This window comes from Hordeum vulgare, chromosome 1H (assembly GCF_904849725.1).
Source record: "Hordeum vulgare subsp. vulgare chromosome 1H, MorexV3_pseudomolecules_assembly, whole genome shotgun sequence".
Lineage (NCBI taxonomy): Eukaryota > Viridiplantae > Streptophyta > Magnoliopsida > Poales > Poaceae > Hordeum > Hordeum vulgare.
This window is the reverse complement of record NC_058518.1, coordinates 323,900,452-323,924,137: the sequence shown is the minus strand read 5'-3', so window position 1 is coordinate 323,924,137 and position 23,686 is coordinate 323,900,452. Positions and strand designations below refer to the sequence as shown.

The 23,686-nt window shown below is 44.9% G+C and overlaps 1 pseudogene; it reads left to right on the top strand.

Annotated features, from left to right (window-relative positions):
• The window catches only part of LOC123398921, a 32,984-nt pseudogene extending 11,098 nt beyond the window's left edge, over positions 1 to 21,886 (top strand).
• The last annotated feature ends 1,800 nt before the right edge of the window (positions 21,887 to 23,686 follow it).

The following is a 23,686-nucleotide window of genomic DNA, read 5'->3' as shown; positions in this document are numbered from 1 at the left end:
CATGATTCACACGAACCTTTCCATTGTTCGACTGGTCATAGGGTGCTTGGTTCATGGGTGGTGCTCCATGGCCTTGTCCTTGGTTTGGCGCATTGGGCCGTGGTGCATCAGGTTTCTTGCTGGGGCACTTCCTAGAGATGCGCCCCGGCTAACCGCATCTGAAACAAGTGACTTGACTCGAGTTGTAGTTCTTGTTGGCACTATTGTTGTTGGGATTGTGGTAAGCTGGTCTTGGATTGGCATACTCCTGAGGATGGTAGCTCGGACGACGTGCATGAGTCGTGGTTTGCTGAGGCTGATAGGTTCTCTTCACTTGGGCTGGTTGCCATGGGCGAGGCTTTTGGTTGCTGGAACGGCCCTTGTTGATCATCTTGTGCTTGTGAATGTCTTCCATGGCACAACACTTTTCTTCAATCATGAGGGCCTTGTTCACCAGCTCGAAGAAAGTCTGGCAGTCGCAGATAATAAGCTGATACTGCAATGCTTGCTAGAGCCCTTACATGAAGCGTTCTATCTTGGCTACCTTAGTGTTGACGTCCTCAGGTGCATACCTTCACAGGAGGTTGGACTTCTTCACGTACTCGTTGATAGAGCCACTTCCTTCCTTCAGTGCTCGAAATTACCGCTTCTTGGTACCCATAATCCTAAAAGTAATGTGGCTTGTGCGGAATCCTTGCTTGAAATCAGCCCAGGTAATCACACGGTCGCCTTGCATGACCTTGAACCCATCCCACCAAGCACCGGTGGTACCTCTATGGCAGTGAGAGGCATAGAGAACCTTTTCACGATCATCATTGCAGTTGAAAATTGGAAGGGGGTCCTTGATGGTGCGGATCCAGTCATCAGCATCCAGAGGTTCAGTAGTCTCGATGAAGGTTGGGGTGAATTGCTCATGAACTCTGACAGAGTGGAACAGCCATTGCCATTCATGCCTTGTTGTTGGTTGTTCACAAGGGCTTGAGCCATATGTTGCCTAGCAGCCGATGGCTTGGCGTTCCTCCTAGATAACTTGGATAAACTAACCTATAGTCATGTTCTATGGTGGAGGTCTGATACGTCTCAAAAGTATCTATAATTTTTTATGGTTTCATGCTGTTATCGTGTCATTTTTGGATGTTTTATGTACCTTTTATATCTTTTTGGTGACTAACTTATTAATTCAGTGCCAAGTGCCAGTTCCTGTTTTTTTTGTGTTTTTGGCTCTTTTCAGATCTGATTTTTAAACGGAGTCCAAACAGAATAAAATCCCCAAAATAATTTTTTCCCGAACGGAAGAAGATCAGTGGGCCTGTGGACCAAGCCAGGAGGGATGCAGGGAGCCCACAAGCCCCCACTCCGCCACCAGGGGAGGCGGCGGTGGCAGGGCTTGTGGCCTCCCTGGCGCCCCCTGACCTAGATCTTGGGCCTATATATTCCCTAAAATACAGCAAAAAATCAGGGGATCCACGAAAATACTTTTCCGCCGCCGCAAGCTTCCGTATCCGCGACATCTCATCTGGAGACCCTTCCCGGTGCCCTGCCGGAGGGGACTTTGGAGTTGGAGGGCTTCTTCATCATCGTCATCGCCCCTCCAATGACTCGTGAGTAGTTCACTTCAAACCTACGGGTTTGTAGTTAGTAGCTAGATGTCTTCTTCTCTCTCTTGGATCTTCAATACAAAGTTCTCCATGATCTTCATGGAGATCTATCCGATGTAATCTTCTTTGGCGGTGTGTTTGTCGAGATCTGATGAATTGTGGATTTGTGATTAGATTATCTATGATATATATTTGAGTCTTTGCTGATTTCTTATATGCATGATTTGATATCCTTGTAAGTCTCTCTAAGTCTTGGGTTTTGTTTGGCCAACTAGATCTATGATTCTTGCAATGGGAGAAGTGCTTGGTTTTGGGTTCTTACCATGTGGTGACCTTTCCTAGTGACAGTAGGGGCAGCAAGGCACACATTGAGCAGTTGCCATCAAGGGTAACAAGGTGGGCTCTGTCGTTGATATGAGATTGTCCATCTACATCATGTCATCTTGCTTAAGGCGCTACTCTGTTCTTTTGGACTTAATACACTAGATGCATGCTGGATAGCGGTCGACATGTGGAGTAATAGTAGTAGATGCAGAAAGTATCGGTCTACTTGTTTTGGATGTGATGCCTATAGATATAATCATTGCCATGGATATCGTCACGACTTTGCGCGGTTCTATCAATTGCTCGACAGTAATTTGTTCACCCACCATCTACTTGCTTTCATGAGAGAAGCCACGAGTAAACACTACGGCCCCGGGGTCTATTCACATCTATTGCTTACACCTCCGCTTTCACTTTGCTTTGTTACTTTGTTGCTTTTAGTTCTCACTTGGCGAACAATCTATAAGGGATTGACGACCCCTTTATAGCGTTGGGAGCAGGTTCTTTGTGTTTGTGCAGGCCCTTGTGATACTCCTTCACTGGATCGATACCTTGGTTCTCAAACTGAGGGAAATACTTACCATCGCTGCGCTACATCACCCTTTTCGCTTCGAGGGAACACCAACGCAAGGCTCCAAGGCCACGGGGGAAATCCTTTGCATATTTGCCTAGGAAGTCCCTTAAGGCATAGCCGTAGCGGAAGGATTCCTTGTGCCATCGACACACCTATTTCTGGCGCCGTTGGAAGGTCTTTTGTTGTAGTAGCAAGGTCACGGCGAGGGAATGTCACCTTGCGCTACTCCTGGTGATCTTGAGCTAGAGCAGACCCACCAGCTCCAGCTACTGGCTAGACTTGCCGACGCTAGGGTTGGCAAAAGTGCTAGTGTGGGTTGCAGTCACCATCCTGTTAGAAGCAGCCAAGTCAACGACTAGAATAGACATGAGGAAAAGAAACAAGAGGAAAACTCTCCTAAGGGGGTTGGTAAGGTGCAAGTGTGATAAAACAAAAGTGGAAAGACCCAACAAATATCATTAGGATAAGATATGAGATGTAGTCGCTTACCTGTTGCCCAAGGCAAAAGCTCGACTTACATCGAAACACAAACAACAAAACAAACAACAAGCACACAAGGTTTCATATGAACCATTACACAGTCTCGACTTCGCACGAGGGATATATGACTTATCCTACCCTACGGGTTCTTGGACTCAAGTGGTGGAGTGCTCGGTCTCGTACACGCTCCTCAGGGTCTTCCTCATGGTCATCATCCTTATGGGCATCGTCTCTGGTCGAGGAGTCAGAGGATGAGGAGGTCCATCCCAATGATGCTTCGCCGGTGGGTCAGTGAAGAGCGCACGATACTCCTTCACACTCATGCGGTGACGACGTGTGGGTGCATCTCTAGCTGGGGGTACTCCTCCTCTGTAAGCGATGGCTGGTTCTCCTTCGAGGGATCCATCCTTCTTGATCCTGTCTGGCTTCATCTTGGCTAGTTGAAGTAGCTCACGGGATTTGTGAAGTTCCTCGCGGAACTTCATGGACACCTTAATCAGATTTTGATCCAGACTATCGGGGGAGAGGCTGAAGTAGGTCTGGAACATGAGTGGTGTTCCACCTGTTGGGGAACATTGCATGGGAAACAAAAAATTTCCTACGCGCACGAAGACATATCATGGTGATGTCCATCTATGAGAGGGGATTTCCGATCTACGTACCCTTGTAGATCGCACAGCAGAAACGTTAGTGAACGTGGTTGATGTAGTGGAACGTCCTCACATCCCTCGATCCGCCCCGCGAACCGTCCCACGAACCGTCCCGCGATCCGTCCCACGATCTAGTGCCGAACGGACGGCACCTCCGCGTTCAGCACCCGTACAGCTCGACGATGATCTCGGCCTTCTTGATCCAGCAAGAGAGACGGAGAGGTAGATGAGTTCTCCGGCAGCGTGACGGTGCTCCGGAGGTTGGTGGTGATCTTGATCTCGGCAGGGCTCCGTCCGAGCTCCGCAGAAACGCGATCTAGAGGTAAAACCGTGGAGGTATGTGGTCGGGCTGCCTTTGAAAAGTTGTCTCAAATCAGCCCTAATACATCTGTATATATAGGTGGGAGGGGAGGGGCCTTTCCTTGAGGCTCAAGGAGCCCCAAGGGGGTCGGCCGAGCCAAGGGGGGAAGTCCTCCCCTTCCAAACCTAATCCAACTAGGATTGGAAGGTGGAGTCCTTCTCTCCTTTCCCACCTCCCTTTTTTTCTTTCTTTTTGATTTCTTATCCTTGGCGCATAGGGCCTTCTTGGGCTGCCCCACCAGCCCACCAAGGGCTGGTGCGCCACCCCCAAGGCCTATGGGCTTCCCCGGGGTTGGTCCCCCCCCCCCCGGTGAACACCCGGAACCCATTCGTCATTCCCGGTACAGTCCCGGTAACTCCGAAAACCTTCCGGTAATCAAATGAGGTCATCCTATATATCAATCTTCGTTTCCGGACCATTCCGGAAACCCTCGTGATGTTTGTGATCTCATCCGGGACTCCGAACAACATTCGGTAACCAACCATATAACTCAAATACGCATAAAACAACGTCGAACCTTAAGTGTGCAGACCCCGCGGGTTCGAGAACTATGCAGACATGACCCGAGTGACTCCTCGGTCAATATCCAATAGCGGGACCTGGATGCCCATATTGGATCCCACATATTCTACGAAGATCTTATCGTTTGAACCTCAGTGCCAAGGATTCATATAATCCCGTATGTCATTCCCTTTGTCCTTCGGTATGTTACTTGCCCGAGATTTGATCGTCAGTATCCGCATACCTATTTCAATCTCGTTTACCGGCAAGTCTCTTTACTCGTTCCGTAATACAAGATCTCGCAACTTACACTAAGTCACATTGCTTCCAAGGCTTGTGTGTGATGTTGTATTACCGAGTGGGCCCCGAGATACCTCTCCGTCACACGGAGTGACAAATCCCAGTCTCGATCCATACTAACTCAACGAACACCTTCGGAGATACCTGTAGAGCATCTTTATAGTCACCCATTTACGTTGCGACGTTTGATACACACAAAGTATTCCTCCGGTGCCAGTGAGTTATATGATCTCATGGTCATAGGAACAAATGCTTGACACGCAGAAAACAGTAGCAACAAAATGATACGATCAACATGCTACGTCTATTTGTTTGGGTCTAGTCCATCACATGATTCTCCTAATGATGTGATCCCGTTATCAAGTAACAACACTTGCCTATGGCCAGGAAACCTTGACCATCTTTGATCAACGAGCTAGTCAACTAGAGGCTTACTAGGGACAGTGTTTTGTCTATGTATCCACACAAGTATTGTGTTTCCAATCAATACAATTATAGCATGGATAATAAACGATTATCATGAACAAAGAAATATAATAATAACTAATTATTATTGCCTCTAGGGCATATTTCCAACAGTCTCCCACTTGCACTAGAGTCAATAATTTAGTTCACATCACCATGTGATTTCAACGAATCCAACACCCATATAGTTCTGGGATCTGATCACGTCTTGCTCGTGAGAGAGGTTTTAGTCAATGGTTCTGAAACTTTCAGATCCGTGCGTTCTTTACAAATCTTTATGTCATCTTATAGATGTTGCTACTACATGCTATTCGGAAATGCTCCAAATATCTAATCTACTATACGAATCCGTTTCACTACTCAAAGTTATTCGGGTTAGTGTCAAAGCTTGCATTGACGTAACCCTTTACGACGAACTCTTTAACCACCTCCATAATCGAGAAAAATTCCTTAGTCTATTTAGTTACTAAGGGTAACTTTGACCGCTGATCAGTGATTCAATCATGGATCACTCTGTGTACCTCTTAACAGACTTGCTGCAAGGCACACATCAGGTGCGGTACTCAGCATGGCATACTTTAGAGTCTACGGCTAAGGCATAGAAGACGACCTTCGTCTATTCTCTTTATTCTGCCGTGGTCGGGTTTTGAGTCTTACTCAAATTCACACCTTACAACATAGTCAAGAACTCCTTCTTTGCCGATCTATTTCGAATTCCTTCAAAAACTTGTCAAGGCATGCATCTTGTTGAAACTTCTATTAATCGTTTTGATCTATCTCCATAGATCTTGATGCTCAATGTTCAAGTAGCTCAATCCAGGTATTCCTTTGAAAAACTCCTTTCAAACAACCTTTTATGCTTCACAGCAATTCTACATTACTTCTGATCAACAATATGTCAAACACATATACTTATCAGAAATTCTATAGTGCTCCCACTCACTTCTTTGGAAATACAAGTTTCTCATAAACCTTGTACAAACCCAAAATCTTTGATCTTCTCATCAAAGTGTATATTCCAACTCCGAGATGCTTGCACCAGTCCATTGAAGGATCGTTGGAGCTTGCATACTTGTTAGTATCTTTAGGATCGACAAAACCTTCTGGTTGTATCACATACAAAGTTTGCTCAAGGAAACCGTCGAGGAAACAATGTTTTGACACCCTATGTGCAATATTTCAAAAATAATGCAACAACTACCAACATAATTCTAACAGACTTTTAGCATCGCTACGAGTGAGAAAGTCTCACCATAGTCAACTGTTTGATCATGTCGGAAACATCTTTGCGACAAGTCAAGCTTTTCTTAATAGTGACTTATCACCATCGTCGTCTGTCTTCCTTTTAAAGATCCATCTTTACTCAATAGTCCTATGATCATCAAGTAGTTCTTCCAAAGTCTACACTTTGTTTTCATACATGGATCCTCTCTCGGATTTCATGGCCTCCAGCCATTTGTCGGAATCCGGGCCCACCATTGCTTTCTCCATAACTCGTAGGTTCACTGTTGCTCAACAACATGACCTCCAAGACAGGGTTACCGTACCACTCTGAAGTAGTACGCGACCTTGTCAACCTACGAGGTTTGTAGTAACTTGATCCGATGCTCGATGATCACCATTATCAGCTTTCACTTCAATTGATGTAGGCGCCACAGGAACAACTTCCTGCGCCCTGCTACACACTGGTTGAAGTGATGGTTCAATAACCTCACCAAGTTCTACCACCCTCCCACTCAATTCTTTCGAGAGAAACCTTTCCTCGAGAAAGGATCCGTTTCTAGAAACAAACACTTTGCTTTCGGATCTGAGATAGGAGATGTACCCAACTGTTTTGGATATCCTATGAAGATGCATTTATCCGCTTTGGGTTCGAGCTTTATCAGACTGAAACTTTTTCACATAAGTGTCGAAGCCCCAAAATTTCAAGAAACCACAGTTTAGATTTCTCTAAACCTCAGTCTATACTGTGTCATCTCAAGGGAAATACGCGGTGCCCTATTTTAAAGTGAATGCGGTTGTCTCTAATGCATAACCCATAAACAATAGTGGTAATTCGATAAGAGACATCATAGCATGCACCATACCAAATAGTGTGTGGCTATGACGCTCAGACACATCATCACACTATGATGTTCGAGGTGGCATGAACTGCGAAACAATTTCCACATTGTCTTAACTGCGTACCAAAACTCGTAACTCAGATATTCATTTCTATGATCATATCGTAGACAGTTTATCCTCTTGTTACGACGAAATTCACTCGGAAACAGAATTGAACTTTTCAATATTTCAGACTTGTGATTCATTAAGTAAATACTCTTGTATCTACACAAATCGTCATTGAAGTAAGAACATAATGATATCCACTGCGTGCCTCAGCACCCATTGGATTGCATACATCAAAATGTATCACTTCCAACAAGTTACTATCTTGTTTCATCTCAATGAAAACAAGGCCTTGCTCATGTGGTATGATTTGCATGTCACTAGTGATTCAAAATCAAGTGAGTATAAAGATCCATCAGCATGGAGCCTCTTCATGCAATTTATACCAACATGACTCAAGCGGCAGTGCCACAAGGAAGTGGTACTATCATCATTACCTCGTATCTTTTTGGCACCAATATCATGAACATGTGTAACACTACGATCGAGATTCAATAAACCATTGAAGGTGATTATTCAAGCAAATAGAGTAACCAGTATTCTCTTTAAATGAATAATCGTATTGCAATAAACACGATCCAATCATGTTCATGCTTAACGCAAGCACCAAATAACAATTATTTAGGTTTAACACCAATCCCGATGGTAGAGGGGGTGTGCGACGTTTGATCATATCAACCTTGGAAACACTTCCAACACGTATCGTCGCCTTGCCTTTAGTTAGTCTCCGTTTATGCCATAGCTTTCATTTCGTGTCACTAATCACTTAGCAACCGAACCGGTATCCAATACCCTCGTGCTACTAGGAGTACTAGTAAAGTACACATCAACATCATGTACATCAAATATACTTCTTTTGACTTTTACCAGCCTTCTTATCTACCAAGTATCTAGAGTTGCTCCGCCTTAGTGATTGTTCCCCTCATAACAGAAGCACTTAGTCCCGGGTTTGGGTTTAATCTGGGGTCTCTTCATTAGTGCAGCAACTGCTTTGCCGTTTCACGAAGTATCCCTTCTAGCCCTTGCCTTTCTCGAAACTTAGTGGTTTTACTAACCATCAACTATTGATGCTCCTTCTTGATTTCTACTTTCGCGGTGTCAAACATCACGAATCGCTCAAGGATCATTGTATCTATCCTTGATATGTTATAGTTCATCACGAAGCTCTCACAGCTTGGTGGCAGTGACTTTGGAGAACCATCACTATCTTATCTGGAAGATCAACTCCCACTTGATTCAAGCGATTGTCGTACTCACACAATCTAAGCACACGCTCAACGATTGAGCTTTTCTCCTTTACTTTGTGGACCAAGAATCTTGTCGGAGGTCTCATACCTCTTAACAAGGGCACAAGCATGAAATCACAATTTCATCTCTCTAGAACATCTCTTATGTTCCGTGACGTTTCAAAACATCTTCGGCGCCTTGCTTCTAAGCCATTAAGTATTTTGTACTGAACTATCGTGTAGTCATCAGAAACGTGTATGTCGGATGTTCACAACATCTACAGACGATGCTCGAGGTGCAGCACACTGAGTGGTGCATTAAGGACATAAGCCTTCTGCGCAGCAACGAGGACAATCCTCGGTTTTACAGACTCAGTCTGCAAAGTTTGCTACTATCAACTTTCAACTAAATTTTCTCTAGGAACATATAAAAACAGTAGAGCTATAGCGCAAGCAACATCGTAATTTGCAAAGACCATTAGACTATGTTCATGACAATTAGTTCAATTAATCATATTACTTAAGAACTCCCACTCAAAAAGTACATCTCTCTAGTCATTTGAGTGGTACATGATCCAAATCCACTATCTCAAGTCCGATCATCACGTGAGTCGAGAATAGTTTCAGTGGTAAGCATCTCTATGCTAATCATATCAACTATACGATTCATGCTCGACCTTTCGGTCTCATGTTTTCCAAGGCCATGTTTGCACATTCTAGGCTCGTCAAGCTTAACCCGAGTGTTCCGCGTGTGCAACTGTTTTGCACCCGTTGTATGTGAACGTTGAGTCTATCACACCCGATCATCACGTGGTGTCTCGAAATGAAGAACTGTCGCAACGGTGCACAGTCGGGGAGAACACAATTTCGTCTTGAAATTTTAGTGAGAGATCACCTCATAATGCTACCGTCATTCTAAGCAAGATAAGGTGCATAAAGGATTAACATCACATGCAATTCATAAGTGACATGATATGGCCATCATCATGTGCTTCTTGATCTCCATCACCAAAGCACCGGCACGATCTTCTTGTCACCGGCGTCACACGATGATCTCCATCATCATGATCTCCATCAACGTGTCCCCATCGGGGTTGTCGTGCTTCTCATGCTATTACTACTAAAGCTACGTCCTAGCAATATAGTAAACGCATCTGCAAGCACAAACGTTAGTTTAAAGACAACCCTATGGCTCCAGTCGGTTGCCGTACCATCGACGTGCAAGTCGATATTAACTATTACAACATGATCATCTCATACATCCAATATATCACATCACATCGTTGGCCATATCACATCACAAGCATACCCTGCAAAAACAAGTTAGACGTCCTCTAATTGTTGTTGCATGTTTTACGTGGTGACCATGGGTATCTAGTAGGATTGCATCTTACTTACGCAAACACAACAACGGAGATATATGAATTTCTATTTAACCTCATCCAAGGACCTCCTCGGTCAAATCCGATTCAACTAAAGTTGGAGAAACCGACACTCGCCGGTCATCTTTGAGAAACGGAGTTACTCGTAGCGATGAAACCAGTCTCTCGTAAGCGTACGAGTAATGTCGGTCCGAGCCGCTTCGATCCAACAATACCGCGGAATCAAGAAAAGACTAAGGAGGGCAGCAAAACGCACATCACCGCCCAAAAAAACTTTTGTGTTCTACTCAAGAAGACATCTACGCATGAACCTAGCTCATGATGCCACTGTTGGGGAACATTGCATGGGAAACAAAAAATTTCCTACGCGCACGAAGACCTATTATGGTGATGTCCATCTACGAGAGGGGATTTCCGATCTATGTACCCTTGTAGATCGCACAGCAGAAGCGTTAGTGAACGCGGTTGATGTAGTGGAACGTCCTCAGGTCCCTCGATCCGCCCCGCGAACCGTCCCACGAACCGTCCCGCGATCCGTCCCACAATCTAGTGCCGAACGGACGGCACCTCCGCGTTCAGCACACGTACAGCTCGACGATGATCTCGGCCTTCTTGATCCAGCAAGGGAGACAGAGAGGTAGATGAGTTCTCCGGCAGCGTGACGGTGCTCCGGAGGTTGGTGGTGATCTTGATCTCGGCAGGGCTCCGCCCGAGCTCCGCAGAAACGCGATCTAGAGGTAAAACCGTGGAGGTATGTGGTCGGGCTGCCTTTGAAAAGTTGTCTCAAATCAGCCCTAATACCTGTGTATATATAGGTGGGAGGGGAAGGGCCTTTCCTTGAGGCTCAAGGAGCCCCAAGGGGGTCGGCCGAGCCAAGGGGGGAAGTCCTCCCCTTCCAAACCTAATCCAACTAGGATTGGAAGGTGGAGTCCTTCTCTCCTTTCCCACCTCCCTTTTTTTCTTTCTCTTAGATTTCTTATCCTTGGCGCATAGGACCTTCTTGGGCGGCCCCACCAGCCCACCAAGGCCTGGTGCGCCACCCCCAAGGCCTATGGGCTTCCCCGGGGTGGGTTGCCCCCCCCCCCCCGGTGAACATCCGGAACCCATTCGTCATTCCCGGTAACTCCGAAAACCTTCCGGTAATCAAATGAGGTTATCCTATATATCAATCTTCGTTTCCGGACCATTCCGGAAACCCTCGTGACGTCTGTGATCTCATTCGGGAATCCGAACAACATCCGCTAACCAACCATATAACTCAAATACGCATAAAACAACGTCGAACCTTAAGTGTGCAGACCCCGCGGGTTCGAGAACTATGCAGACATGACCCGAGTGACTCCTCGGTCAATATCCAATAGCGGGACCTGGATGCCCATATTGGATCCCACATATTCTACGAAGATCTTATCGTTTGAACCTCAGTGCCAAGGATTCATATAATCCCGTATGTCATTCCCTTTGTCCTTCGGTATGTTACTTGCCCGAGATTTGATCGTCAGTATCCGCATACCTATTTCAATCTCGTTTACCGGCAAATCTCTTTTCTTGTTCCGTAATACAAGATCCCGCAACTTACACTAAGTCACATTGCTTGCAAGGCTTGTGTGTGATGTTGTATTACCGAGTGGGCCCCGAGATACCTCTCCGTCACACGGAGTGACAAATCCCAGTCTCGATCCATACTAACTCAACGAACACCTTCGGACATACCTGTAGAGCATCTTTATAGTCACCCAGTTACATTGCGATGTTTGATACACACAAAGCATTCCTCCGGTGTCAGTGAGTTATATGATCTCATGGTCATAGGAACAAATACTTGGCACGTAGAAAACAGTAGCAACAAAATGATACGATCAACATGCTACGTCTATTAGTTTGGGTCTAGTCCATCACATGATTCTCCTAATGATGTGATCCCGTTATCAAGTAACAACACTTGCCTATGGCCAGGAAACCTTGACCATCTTTGATCAACGGGCTAGTCAACTAGAGGCTTACTAGGGACAGTGTTTTGTCTATGTATCCACACAAGTATTGTGTTTCCAATCAATACAATTATAGCATGGATAATAAACGATTATCATGAACAAACAAATATAATAATAACTAATTATTATTGCCTCTAGGGCATATTTCTAGCACCACCCCCCTTGGATGGAACCAATGTCCAACTCTCGTCAATATCATCCTTCCTAGAAGGAAAGTGGTGAGTAGCCATCTCGTCATCCATCTCTGGGATGATGTACCGAAGGTCGACGAGTGTCTTCCGTGCAGCTGTCTTGACTACTAATACTAGTGTCTCCATCATATGTAGTCCTTGAAAGAACCACCTTGTCGGGGAGTCATTTGCCTTCACGACCACATCAACGTGGTACTTCTTCGTGGTGGCGTCAACCCACTGCTCGTGGTAGTGGAAAACTGGGATCGACAAATCTGGCACTTCTCGAGGCTATCCTCAAGGAGTGGGTGAAGGTCGGATACTAGGAGGTCTTCGGGTACGACAACCATCTACAAGGTTTAAGGGGAAGGGTGTAAGTAAAGTTTCAAAAATAGACTGGAAGAGGTAAGAAGTGCAGAAACTGCTAAGTATAGATCCTAGGTATAGTTTTTGAAAGGGGTTTTATCCTAACTAACGTCCATGCTAACTAAGGCTTCCTACATTCAGGATAGCTCTAATACCAGCTCTGTGGGGACCCTGACTCATAAGTCGTGGTCACCGAATGCACGTGTATAGTGATCCTAGAGATCAATGCTCCCTCAACACACAGGAACTGAATAACAACAGTCTTACATCCATACATACCGTATGATACAAATAAGACCGTTGAGGTCAAGTCTTACATAGGTAGGGCCTCAAAGGCCAACACACCAAACATAACTAGTAGCGGAAATCTCGAACGAAAGCGTGAATACATGCATCCGCCTTAACCCTACAAGCATTCAAACTGGAAATCTTCCTAGTTTGCATGTTTCTATCCAACGAACTCTTCATCATACTACTGCTCTTCCATGCCTGGACAATTAAATAACTAGTGGCAGGACAATAAATAGTTTGAATATACTCGCAAGCAACCCATGTTTGGAATGAGGTAATAACAATGCATGATATAGCATTAACACGTGAGTAGCAAAAGGCTATTTTTTTAAGTGCAATGACATGATCAATATCTTATGAAGGCATGCATCATGAGGTAGCCGATAGCAATATAATCAAGTTACAAATGTCAATATAAATAGGGGTTGAACATCTCATGTCCATTTATCATGTCAAATCATCTGACTTAGCTCAAGCATCATCTTTCTCATACTATCATCTTTCACACACACACACACATAGTTTGCAACAATGGATGTAGCCCAAGAGCAGTCATCCCACTGTCCTTGACCGTGGACACGGCTATTCGAATTGTTTTACAATGTAGGGGTTGCACACTATACCCACAAAATTTGGGAAACTTTCGTGTCAATCTATGAATCACGGTATTGGTCATACGTGAGGTAAGTACCAGAACAATACCTTTCCCATGATGATACTAATGAGGATTCCACTCGTTGGCACACAGCTCGCATGATGTACCTCACAAGTAACAGCCATGCAGGGACCAACGGTGTGCCCTGTGTGTGTAAAAATAACCCATGTTCATCCTTTCCTGGCACGACACCCCGTATCAAGAGTGACCATGTCAGTCCCGCCACTAGTAGTGCAGGTTCTCCGCTAGTACCGACCATAGTAATTAACAAAGCCCCATCCCATAGGGGCTATCGTGGTCGTACATGTAAGGTTGGAGTGACGGTCGCAATTTAAACCAGTCTGTTTTTTTAAAACAACACACTCACTTGCCTCGGTACACCACTTCTTTCTCAAGTGGTTACCTAGCTCAAGAACATCTCCCTCGGGCTTTAGTGGCACCCGACGGGGTTTTCAAAAAAGTCTTAAAAACACTGTTGTTTCCAACACCATGCATAATCACATCCCATTCGGTAGCAGCTACATAGCATCCTAACTACTTCCCACCCGCACAACTCTCATAGGAAAGCAGGGTCATGCTCAGTGTAAGTATCAACGAGGAGTTATCAGAGACAACCAACCAAGGTGGTCACCGGCACAACATGATTCAGATGCAAAGAAATAAAGTGTCCTATGACAGGCATGAAGTGGTTTCATAGTCATGGTCAAAGAGCTACTTACCTACCTCAACAAAGTCTCTGGGGTCTTCAAAGTCTTCTGGTCCAACTCTTTTGTCAACAACGCAATCTATCATTGCGATAAAAATGGGCAAAAATAAGGTAAATAGGAAAATATAACGCTCAAAAAAATGTCAACCCATTTTTGTTAAATATTAGGGTGAGTATTAGCATTGTGAAAATTATTAGGTTTTAGTTTTAAGTTTCAAAAATGCTGAAAAGTATTTTAACATAGAGGTAAAATACTTAAATACAAGGTTTTTATATAAAAGGGTGTATACAACGTTCTTCAAAAATTGCACAAGGGGCGTAATCAAATTAGTGGTAATATTACAAGCTTATCGAAATTTGAATCATGAGATTTGTACCATTATATATTTGTGTGGAATTATTGGAAATGTGAGAATATGGAAAAAGAAAAAGGCTACTTTGTCTACTAGGCCAAAACGGTTGGCCGAGTCGGTCGAGTTGGCTAAAATAGCCCACGCGAGTCAGCGAATCCGCGCGCGTCACGTTCAAACCTAACGGTCGGGGCCCAGGGGTCAGCGATAGGGGAGAGACCAATGGCGAGGCAAAGGCTTATGAGTGGGGCCCACATGCTGGGACCGTCGTCAACCTCTGGCCAGAGGGACACCATGCTCACCGGGGTCCCTGCAGGGCACGGCGGTGCGAGCTGAGGTTGGGAATGGAGTCAGTGGGTGATATCTCACAAGTGTAGGGGATCGTTTGTAGCCTTTTTCGATAAGTAAGAGTGTTGAACCCAACGAGGAGCTAAAGATAGAATTAATATTCTCTCAATTTCTATCATCGACCGATACAAATCTACATATGCTAAGGCTTACTTTAACTAGCACAAGTATGAAACTACTTTCCGGGAAAGAAACTAGAAGTACTTAGTAGGTGTAATAGATAGGTTTGAAAGGAAATAAAGAATGTGGAAATAAAAGTTAGGTGTTGCTTTAATAAAACAACAATAAAGTAACTATAGCGAGTGTGGAAAAGTGGTAATAGGATTTGTGAGATTGTCCGAGGCAATTGATAACTAGACCGGTAATCATTATTCTCGTTTTATATGAGGGAGAGGAATACGTTAACACACTTTCCATACTTGGATCATATGGACTTATGATTGGAACTCTAGCAAGCATCTGTAACTACTAAATATCATTACGGTAAAACCCAACCATAGCATTAAACTTCAAGTCCTCTTTACTCCCATACGCGAACAACTCACTTACTTGGGTGTAAACTTTTGTCACTCTAGCCACCCACTATAAGTGAATCATGAACATATTGCAAACCCTCCAGCGTGAATCTTTCATGTGTGTGCCTCATAGAAAGCAACTTCGGACATCAGCAATATAAACCATGCAACTCAAGTCAATCAAGATCATCAATCAACCCATAGGACAAAAGGGTACTACTCAAACATCATAGGATATTAATATATAGCATTAAGCACCATGTTAAAGTAGGGGGTACATCGGGATGCGGGAGAGTGGACCGTTGTAGATAGATGAGGGAAGGTGATAGTGGTGGTGATGGCGGCAGCAAAATTGTTGGTGTAGATCGCCGTCATGATCGTTGCTCCTGCGGGGCTCCGACGCCACCGGGAGAGGGGGGGAGAGAGCCCCCTCCTTCTTCATCTACCTTGGCCTCCTCCCTAGCTGGGAGGAGGGTTTCTCCTCTGGTACATGGCCGCCATGACTCTCGTAGGGCATCAGCCTCTCTCAGATTTGGTCTCTCTCTCTCTCTGTTTCTCTCCTGTTTTCGTGATCTATTTTATGGCCCTTCACCATTTCTTAAATATCCACAAATGCGTAACATCGATCATGCTGAAATTTTGAGGGGACCTTTATCATAAAATTATCTTTCTTCTGGCCAAAGGGGATGTCTAACCGACATAAGGGATGGTGGAAGCCATGAGGACGTGACCCCCCCCCCCCCCGCCCCCTTGGTCGCGTCATTTTGGCTTGTGCCTCCCTCGGGCAGCGCGTTGCATTGATTCTGACTCCCAAAATGCAAATATATTCCAAAAAAATCTCCATAAATTTGTATCATGTTTGGAGTCCGTTTGATATGAATTTTCTAAGAAACAAAAAACACACAAAAAATAGGAATTGGCAATGGGCACTTGATAAGTAAGTCCCAAAAATAATATAAAATGTTGCCAAAAATATATGAAAGTTGTAGAATATTGGCATGAGACAATGAAAATTTGTAGATATGACAGCGATGTATCTGGGGATGCCACCATTCAGGTGGTGGAGCGGAGGAGCAACGGTGGAGGTTCTCGATAAGTGGTCGTCGTCGATGATCCCTGGATCCAACAACACGGAAAATAGGATGGGTCGCATCACGAGTGCAAGGGAGGGACAAGGGGACAAAAATGAGGGTCAGAGAGGGGCTATACCCGAAGATCGACGGTGGACCCGACGCGGTAGACCTCCGGTCGATCCCACACACAAGTGCTTCGAAGGATGGAATCAATGGTGTTGACGCATGACTGGGAGAGAAAATGGTTCCATAGGGGAGAGAGGGCCTCGGGGTGGCTATTTATAGCCAGGGCACGAGCTCACCATGGACCGGTGCATCGACGATGATGCAGTCGAGGCTGGGGGTCACAGGAGATGGCCAGACTGGCTCAGGGTGTTTGTTGGTATCATCCATGACCGGAAGGAGAGGAGAGAAGTAGCGGGAGACTTTGCACATGCGATCTCGCGCATTGGCCGAGAGGTGCGACTAGGGGCGCATGCTGTAGAGGTCGTCAGATAGAGAGGTGACAGGGGGCCGGCAGACCTGCGTGCTACTGACACCAAGGTGCCTCGACTAGTGCGAGGGGAAGGGCTTGATGTGTCCAGGGGATGGGCAGGGAGCAAAGACCACTCTCAGCTGTCCTGTAGCATGCTCTAGAACGCGCTTTTGGTCGGCACGATGACGCCTTTGGAGCACTCTGGCACGGACACTAGTGCCCAGCAGCTGCATGATGATTAAACAAAGGGGGGATCATGGGATCCTCTAGAGGTTGGCCAGTAGAGAGTAAAAGCTGAGAGAGCGAGGAAATGGCTGTCTAGGGAGGTGCAAGTGGGGTTTCACGCACTCAATCATGGATCTAGCCGTTGCGTTGCTATTGAAGATGATATGCGTCTCAGAGAGGTTGTGGTAGAAGTTTCAGTCAAGGGGAATAACTTTGGAGGTCAAAACAGTAGTTGTTAGATTCTGCGAGAAGGTCTTTGATGGAGTTTTGGGCAAGATAACTTTACTCACTTACTGTGAGATTTAACAGGACCAAATGTTGGGTAAAATAGAGATGGATCACAAGGTTTGAGCTCATTTGAGCAATGTTGACAGTGTAATGAAAACCCTAGAAATCAACAAAATTAGGTTTCTGTAGATCTTGCTAAGAAAATCTACTACCACAAATGCACATCCTTGTGTAGCATCGTTATTTGGGGACTAGATCACTCCTGCGATGTTTGAGAGCGATAGGAGAAGCTTGGCAATGTAGAGTTGCTCAAATTTGATTCTAGACAAAGAGGGTTTTGGAATATTTTGGCGAACCAAATCTACCTAAATTGATATTTAACTTAGAAAGATTATCACACATACCACATCTAACTTGCTAGAATTTTCCTAGAATTAATTGATAATATTTCCTTCGGAAATATTTCAAAAGCTAGAAATAGGTAGAAACGGTTTTGAGGGGTTTTTCTGATATTTTGAACATTACCATGTGTTCAAACTCTTATATATGGAAAATATATGTCTACTCATTTTCCCTAAGTTTTCTCAAATATTTTTGAATCAATAAAATATTTTTCTCTATAAAAGACAATTTCTAGCCTCAGAAAAGGTATTTAATTAAGATAGTGAAATAACTTCTAAAATAATAATTTTGTGGTTTTAGGAGGTATATTTTATAATAGGACCCTAATAAAATCTTTGGGGCAATCCATCTACCCTAATTTGAGGACTTGTAGTACAAACCTCAATTCAGGGTGTTTTGGAAACTTAGTTTAAAGAAAAGCTTTTTGGTCAAAATAATATTTAACAAAAACAGTTTTAGGTCCTATTCACATGGTAAGGTCATTGGGCAAGTATTTGGAGCAAGAATATGAGTTTTGACAGATGGGGAATATTTGTGAATAAAACCCAAAGAGGCAAACAAGTATATAGCAACCAATTCAATCATCACATGCACACAAAAAGTTTTAAATGGTTACAAATTTTATAAAAACCTATTGTGTCAATGTGGTACAAACACGCGGTGTTACATTTTTAGTGAAAGGTCCCGGTCGGTCATGACCACTAACGAGTTACAAAAAGTTGACCCACGGTTCGAGGCAGTTCTTTCATTGGCACGTTCCATCAATATGGAGATCGTGCCCCGCTTTTTAGGGGATACACCTTATGATTTTGGCTATCCCATGCGCGCATAACTACATGATATATCGGGTAGTGGCGAGGCCTGTGGCATAGTAAAAGGGGCTTTTGATATTACATTTGCTTATAAAATGAAAACTGTCACCGCAGCCTCTACACGGTTCTCAGATCTTGTATTGCTACCACCTTCCTAGATCTTCTGAGCTCCAAATTCCCAAGCTCAATTTTTTCCGATAATTTCCTCAAACCACTTCCCTATTTCGATCATGGTCGGCTCCGTCTCTAAAGGCAAGTGGGGGGACTCTTGCATCACCAACAATGACATCTCGGAGCTAAAGTGTCATCTACCTATCATTCAACATTGTTCATCATGCTCCAGAGAAGGGCCAAGTCATCCCCAAGCCAAAAGATGGCAAGTGGGTGGTGTTCATCCCCCACTTCATCCGGGGCCTCGGCTTCCCACTCCACCCCTTGTAAGGGGTTTGATGTTTTTCTATAGGTTGGATTTCCATGACCTCCCCTCAAACTCTTGCATGCACATATTGGCCATTATCATCGTGTGCAAGGCCTTTCTGTGAGTCCAACCCCACTTGGCTTGTCGTTGAAAGTTTTCAATTTCAAGCCGAAGGTAGATAGCAGCGAGCATGCAGACTGTGGGGGAGTGATGATTAGCAATATCTTCCTGGTAAATGGTCGGACGGTTCTTTTATAGACACCGTCAAGATCTGGCAGCAGGAGTGGTTCTATATCACAAAAACACGAGATGCAGAGTGGGCAGCACCCTCCGTATTCAGATTCGGACCTCTCATGAGACTGGTATCATGGACGAGGAAGGGACTTGATTGGGGGTTAGCCATGGAGGTGGAGTTGCTGCAGAGGTGCGTCTCCCATCTCGTGAAAAAGAAGATTGAGCTAACCAACGTGGTTTAGGTCATGCTACGCCACCTCCTCCTCCCTTGTCAACATCGGGCTACCCCCATGGGGTCCTACAACCTAAAGACCCGGTCACCGTGCACCACTTCAATCGCATTACCCATAGCAAACTATGGAAGGTGATGTTCAAGCCGCAAAAAACTTGGCCGGTCGAGGAAGAGGACAGAGGCCGCAAAAAAAAATTGTTAGTAATTATGTTCGGATATTTCCCTTTAATAAGACTCTTAACCCTTTTTCTTCCATATTCATAGATCTGGCTGGAGAAATCCAAACTTAACTTCTCGACACTGCTGCCCGACGGCCCCAGAATCACCTTACTAACGTCCATGCTGGTCGAAAAGTCGTACGCTGTGACGACGAAGAAGGAAAAGAAGAAGGAAGATAATAAGGAGACCCGAGGAGGCCTATGCGCAAAAGGACCTCCGAACACTAGATCCAAAGACACACACGCCCCTTCTGCTCTTTAGTGAGAGAAGTAAGAGGGCGGGGAGGAGAGTGAGTCCTCCCACACGAAGAAGAGGGTAGCGTCCGAAGACGTCGAGGTAGATCTACCTCCCACTGCCCCAAAAAGGCAATGCAGGGCCAACGTAGCCGTGTTTGTTGATTGCTCGCACTCCGCCGAGGAGTCTAAGACCTTATAAAGGGTTCCTCGAAGGAACCCCAGGGTCAACCAACCAATGCAAAGGTATGAATCTGAAGATCATATCATTTTTCCGCATTAAGGTTTTGTTGTTGACTGTATACATACATTTCCTATTTATAGTCTACCGCGTGACCTCCCTGTCAGCCAGGCCTGAGAGGGGGCTGCTTGCCAACCGAACTAGTAGAGAGCAAGACTGCATCTCACAAGACACTTCCCTCGGTTACCGAGGAGGTAGGGGAGGTGGTATCCCAAAAGACCCTCCCTAATCCGTACACGAGGTGCGGGGGTGATGATATCATGGCCGAGGTTAACACCTCGGTCGCAAAGAGCAGGATAGTGAATCACTTCTGGCGAGCAAGGAGGGGTAGCCCGGTCAACCCGAGCTCTCCCCGAAGACAGTTCCACACACCTCCAACCTCCGGAGTAGTCTACTCAGGCTTCTCCGCAAGTAGGAAACAAAGTGCCGCCCGAGAGCCACCCTTAACAGAGCGGGCTCAAACCTAGTGGTTCGTCGTGATGTAGGAAAGTTTAAAATACTCCTCCATCACCGAAGAACACCGCACTCTTTTGGGTGCGGTTTTACAAATTATATCATCCGTTGACAGTGGATTGATAGAATTTTTTGGTAGCCTGCTGACAGGCTTCAATGTAAATTATGCAATATGCTTTATTACAAAGTATTTGTAATTTATGGGTTTATATGCAATCCCCATATTCAGTAGCACCCGATCCTTGTGTGAGTTTGATAAACTCATGCGGGAGTCAAATAGTGCGGAGAAAGCACTTATAATATTTAAATGAGCCGTAGCCCCCAAGACTCTGGCAGGAAGAAAGAAAAACCTGGGAGAGGGTTCAAAATCCGATAACTTAGGTGTCTCACACATATATACTGTTTATGTGGGCCTCGTCTTCGGCAGCAGCCCCCAGCGTCATGGAGATGGCGGAAATGAATCGGAAGCTTAAGAGCTCCGAGGAGGAGCTTGATCTTCTCAACAAGCGGTATCAAGACACACAAGGTTATTTCGAACTAGACTACTATCATTATTTTCCTCATTTAGGTGAGGTATTGTTGCTTTTATCCTAAAGTGCAGGGTGTATTTATGACAACTGCAGTTGTCGCCACGGAGGTCAAAAACCTCAAGGCCGAGCTGAACAAGGTGAGGCAAGAGGCTGCCAAACAGAATGGAGACCGAACGAGGAGCTGCCAAACTGTTGTCGGCAAAGTCTTCTAGTGACAAGCACGAGGCTAGGGTTGCTGAAGTGCAGCAAGAGCTTAAGGATGCTATCACTAAATGTGAGGTCCTTGAACAGAAGAATAAGGATCAGGCCTCTAACGTGTTCTTGTTTACCGCGGTTATCCACGAAGCACGGATCGAAAGGCAAGGCCACTAGAAGGAGATCCACAAAATCAACAAATTGTGGATGGTAAGTGATACTTACTGCAATATGTCTTTTGTGGCAAAAGGTTCGCATTGCTCACCCTTGTGTGGCATTATCCAGCTTTGTTTGCAAACCTCCCAAAGAGTGCGGCGGATGCGGCAAGGCATTATGCATCCCAGGAAGGGGATGCCAAGCTGAGGTTGTTCTGGGTGCAATTTCAAGCCCTTGAGCAACCTCTCCTAGTAACTGATCACCTGATCGAGTTGCATCGGATGGCAGAGCTGGCCATGAAGGACCTCTGCATCAGCTCTATGGCGTACAAAGTCAATGTCGAGCGGCTACTTTAGCTTGTTGTAGAAGTTGGTTGCCGTCGCGCCCCTAAATGACGTCCTGAAGCGCTCCGTATGCATTGAGGGAGCTTGGATGGCTTTCGCAAAGACCATGGCCCATTGGCCTAAGTTAAAGCCAACCAAAATGGCCACCAGACCTCCGACGCCCGGAAAGAAGCATAGGTGCCCCGAGTTGTATTTTCCCACCATTATGGATGGTGCTCGGGCCATAGAACCCCTGTGCCCGAAGGATGTAATTCTTTAGTAAATGTACTATCCTATATTTGTATTTATAGTTAAACTTTTGTGCATTATAATGCTGGTTCTTTGCATGGTATATCAAGCTTTGCTTTCTTTAATTTTGAGTCATGTGTGGCCGTTTTAATCTGAAAGTTACCACTCGTCGGCTTGAGCCCCCTTGTAGATACTACAAGGGGTGTTTTCGACCTCCGCACTGTTACCCTTAGCCAACTCCTTGGTGCCCGGACGCGGTAGTGTGCAAGGAAATGACGCAATCAGACTTGCAGCATTAATGTTTTCACTTAACTTTAGGAGCTTGAGTGATGTTCGGATATACCAGGGTGAAAAACCATTGTCACCTGGTTTGTGTAACTTCAAACCCTTCATATAACATAGTGAACCTCCATCAATTTTTAGTTTAACACTACTCATCTGATCGCAGACCAGTTCACGCTTATTATGAGAGTCAGTTTTCGACTTTCTCCACTCAGGTACTTAACCACGCAAGATAGAAGTACAATCACAGTGGTTATCCATTTACCCTTTTAGCCTAACATGTGGAATTTAAAAGGGTAAACACAGGAGTCGGGCAACCCAACTTTTGACCCAATACATAATTCAGAACCGATGCATATAACGCAATATCCAGGACGCCGAGCACACGGGGTAAAAGATGGTGTCGGGGTGACGCTTGGGGCGAGCTTAATGGTCGAACCCCCGGTCAATTAGCCGGCCACATCTAAAATATGTATGGAACTGGCTTGTTTTGGTGTCGAAGAGCGGAAAAATAAAAAATAAAAAAGGCTATGCAATATGAATGACTGCCATGGAACAGTAAAAAAGGTCTTTATGTCTGATGAACTCGTGAGGTCTATCCTGCCCAAGAAACTATTATGGATACTTAAAAATAAATTCGCACATGAAAGGTTTGCGAATGGCTTGATGTCCTTTAATGTGCCATGTTGCACGTGTGCACCTTTGCTATCCAGGGGGTGCTCCTTTAGAGGAGGTAGTAGTCGGTGAGCGGGCCTTTGTAAGAGAAGCTCTTGATAAGTTGTTGAATTATGTTAGCTTGATGGTGAGTAGGTCCTTGATGGTACCTGATATTTTTTGAAGACATGTTTGACGATATCTCGGTCAAACGGGATACTTGGTCTTTATGTATTCGGTCCCCAAAGCTGCCCATGGTACTTTGAGCATGAAATTGTGCCTCCGGGGCACGTATTTTCAGATAATGATGCCCCGTTGTGGGGAGATGATAACCCACAAGTATAGGGGATTACGATAGTCTTCACGGGTAGTATTTTAACCTAATTTATTTATTCGTCACAAGGTGAGCCAAAGAATATTTAGAGGCCTTGACATTTGAGTCAAAAAATATCTCTTTGCAGCAAAAGATTTAGTATCATGACAAATAGGAAAGGTAGCAGTAACAATGATATCATTAATTTTAGTAGCAACAATAACAATATGTAACATCCTGTGTTTAGTTTTCCTGACTAATTTACTTATTTCAAAAATTAGGACCAATTAAAAAAAATTGTGAATGCTTGTGGTGATTGAAGTGACTATTGTTTG